The 3764-nt window shown below is 44.4% G+C and overlaps 1 pseudogene; it reads right to left on the bottom strand.

The window, feature by feature from the left end:
* Window positions 1-2625: 2625 nt before the first annotated feature.
* LOC108635130 lies at window positions 2626-3664 on the bottom strand (annotated as a pseudogene).
* Window positions 3665-3764: the final 100 nt, after the last annotated feature.

The raw sequence follows: 3764 nt of genomic DNA, 5'->3' as shown, positions 1-3764 counted from the left end.
AAATAAAGAGACAGAGACAGTGATACAGAGAAACATTTAGAGATAAAAAATCTCAAATTACCACATAAATAGGAAAATAAAGATGGCACACATCCATGATAAAGGAAGTGATATCCAGGGAGTTGAGATGCTCTAAGGCAGGGGGGGGACAGCAGAAGGTATGGACTGTCAACTCCACTGAGAGCAGAGTGTAGCCCTCACAAGAGGCTGCAGAGACTGGTCAGCAGGAGGTCAGGTTCCAGAGCTGGAAGGAGGACACACTGGGGAAGTCTGGGGTCAGGAGAGGAGAGGATGCTGTAATGGTGGAAAGAACTGGAGCTGAACAAAATACTAGTTTCTGGACAGAGCTAGCTCTCGTAGGATCCTAGGCAAATGAAACCCAGGGACAGTTCCCAATACTGATCTATTCTCATATTCACTCTCCCTTCAGTAGACTTGCTTTTAGCACTTTAACTTCAAGGGCCTTTTTATTGAGATACACAGTGCAAAGAAAGTGAATTAAGAGACAGGTCTGCCCCAGGCTGGGAGGAATGAAACAGTATGGCCTGTAGACAAATTGAGACCAGGAGTCTGTTCCAGCTCTGCTTATAACCAGTCTTGTGAACTTGAGAAAACTGTGAGTTCTTCATCTGCTGAGTTTGCTAAGCCCTATCTTGTAAGATGGTTGAAATGTATGTACCATATATAAATCACATGGCAAGAGGACCAGCAAATATCACCCAATATTTAAAATAGCAGTAATTTATATTATTTTCATCTCAGATGATGGCATTTACCTCCCTTGGAATGTTTAATTCAGGAAATTTCAAATATTAATATTCTTAGAGAAAGAATACTGAATCAACCAAAAAGTCTCTCTAGCTGGCAAAACTAACTTTACCCATTTGAGCCTCTATCACTTAATTTCGGTATGGAGTTGTTGTGCCTAGCTGGGTACAGCTCAAGCTCCTAGATGTCATCTATCTAGGAGATTACCGTACCATTCCTTCCAGGTGTCCTTGCATCCAAACCAGCTCTGTTTACATTTATTACACTCTTGTAAAAAAGCTATCCCTCATGAGTTTGCCAAACTCTACTTAAGATAACCTAGTTAAAATGCCTTTATAATGGATCAGACCCTGCTGTCCCAGTTTGGGGCAAAACAGTACCAGCACAGTGGTTTCTGGCATCTCATCTAAGGGGAACATCTCCATTATTTTTCAGAAACTCCCTGGAAATGATGTGCGTAGAAACCTAGTTTGCACACTGTGTTCATCTGCACTAGAACGAGAGCAAAGGACACCTTCCTCTCCTGCCCCTGGTGGAGATTTTTTATATAGTTTATCCACAATCCCAAAATAATTTGTGGCAGCAGTTTTCCATTATAGACTAGATGTTTGTGTCCCTGCAAAATACATGTGTTGAAGCCTAACCCCTTCCTCCTTCCCACCGTGTCCATGTAATTGTATTTGAAGGTGGAAGTTTAGGAAGATAATTAGGTTTAGATGAGGTCATGAGGATGGGGCACCTATGATACAATTAGGCATCTTAGAAGAAGAGCAAGAGAGACCAGAATTCTCTCTCTCCATCATATGAGGACAGAGAGAAGGTAGCCAGAAAGAGAGCTCTCACCAGGAACAGAATCCACTGGCACATTGATTGTGGACTTCCCAACTTCTATAACTGTGAAAAATAAATGTCTGTTGTTTAAGCCACCCTATCTATGGTATTGTTACAGCAGCTTGAGCAGACTAATATAGGGCTTTTTCTATCAACTGTTGGAAGGTTTGGCCTCTACTCACCACTTCAGGACCTCAACTAGCCCACCACACAACAGAAATGACAATTACATTCCACTGAGGACTCATAGTCCTAAAGTCCCAAACTGCCTTACTCAGGAAATTTACACTTAACTGCCATCACCCAGTGGCGAAGAATCCTCCTGCAATGCAGGAGGCACAGGAGACCTGGGTTCAATCCCTGGGTCGGGAAGATCGCCAGGAGGAGGGCATTGCAACCCACTCTGGTATTCTTTCTGGGAAATTCCATGTACCAGAGGGGCATGGTGGGCTATCATCCATGGGGTCATACATGACTTAAGTGATTGAGCAGCCCAGGCAGGCAGGGCCATCATAAGGAATACCCTCCACTTCAACCATTCTTTTTACTTTACCTATAAGTCATAGAGAATATTTCAGTATCTTACTCATATGAGTGTAACTCATAAGCTCTAAAATTCTGTGAGTAGAGGCTGGGTTTTCTTTACATTAGCATCCCCAGTACTAGCGCTGAGCCTTCCCAAGAGCAGATTCTCAACGTTTGATGAATAAAAGAGCCAATAAACACAAGGTCTACTCTAATAACACTTTATTTCTCTTACTTTCTTGAAGACGCTAAGGAACTCAGACTACAGATCAATTACTTTAACAAACTAAAGACTAAAAGGAACAAGAAAAACTAACATTGACCACGTTTTACTTGTTTTCTATTCCATTATCCTAAATATTTTACTATGGGATTCTTTCACATTTCCAAGAATATAATCCCTATTGTGATGTTATATTTTCCTGTCTGGGGGTAAAAACTTCACATACTTCCTTACGGGTGGGATGATAATACTGAGCATGTCCCTGGGAGTGTACTGACTTTGACAGTAGTGTCAGGCCTGGCTGCATGCATGCCTTGGGCTTTCTCTTCTTCATCTCGCAAAGCTTCTTCATAATAAGTGGGGAAGTCACTGGGAACAGCATCATTGACCTTTGCCAAAAATTCCAGGACTTTCATCTTGCTGGTTTCAAGATGTGCTTTTGGGCCCAGAGAAACTCATAACGTGGAGGATCACTGTTGGCAACCTGGCGGTACTCCAGATACTTCAGCCTCACTAAATCTTTGGTGATGAGCTTTCTGGGCTCTCCATAGATAAGGTGCTTTCTTCCAGCATATACTCGCATCGTACCCAGGTATTTCCAGATGTCTTCCTCAGCGGCACAGTTGCCCTTCAGGAAGATCATACCCAGGAGATTCATCAGGAGACCAGTCTTGGGTAAACCCCTTCCGCCACGCACCTCCCATTGTTGGGGAGTTTCAATTTGCTGACCAGATTATAGCAGGGAACAACTGAGTCGACTTCCTTCAGCTCTACCGCAAAGACTAGCTCAATGCGCTCAGAGGCTCTCTTGAGAATCTCGGCAAATCGGTCATGGTGGCTTTGGTGGATAATCTTCAGCATGTCTTCCTTCATCATGAGCTGCTTCATTTTATACTTGTACAGAAGGTACTGCTCCAACAAGCTAGCTTTCCTGGTTAAACAGTCAGTTCCTGGGGTCTCAGTGAAGGGTGGGACCTCATAGGCAAGTGCCCTATACTTATATTGGCCATCGAATGCTTCACTAGATCTAGTGTAAGAAAAGACTGCAGCAGCGGCGATGGTTGGTATTCTTTGAGGCTCCTGCGAAGTGCTACATGACTCAGCACCAGGCAGACTCTGGGTAGTATCTTCACACTGAAGAGAGGAGGTAGTGGACTCCTCTTCTGCTGCTGCTATGGCCTGAGCACCCCACAACTCTGGGTCTGGCCTTGGGCTTGGGGGCATTTATCACCACCACGGGCCTTACTCTTCTTACTTCGAGGCATGGTCAGGGACAGCAGGAAGGAGTATAGACAGGAGCTCAGAAGACACGGACACCTGGAGGAAGGAGAATAAGATGCTGTAAGCACCTCAGCAGGGAGATGCCACCTTGGCTTTAACCAAGGCCACCACTGCAGGGTCTTGGGGCACGGTCGAG

This window comes from Capra hircus, unplaced genomic scaffold (assembly GCF_001704415.2).
Source record: "Capra hircus breed San Clemente unplaced genomic scaffold, ASM170441v1, whole genome shotgun sequence".
Lineage (NCBI taxonomy): Eukaryota > Metazoa > Chordata > Mammalia > Artiodactyla > Bovidae > Capra > Capra hircus.
The sequence above is the reverse complement of the archived record's forward strand: the minus strand, read 5'-3'. Positions and strand labels throughout refer to the sequence as shown.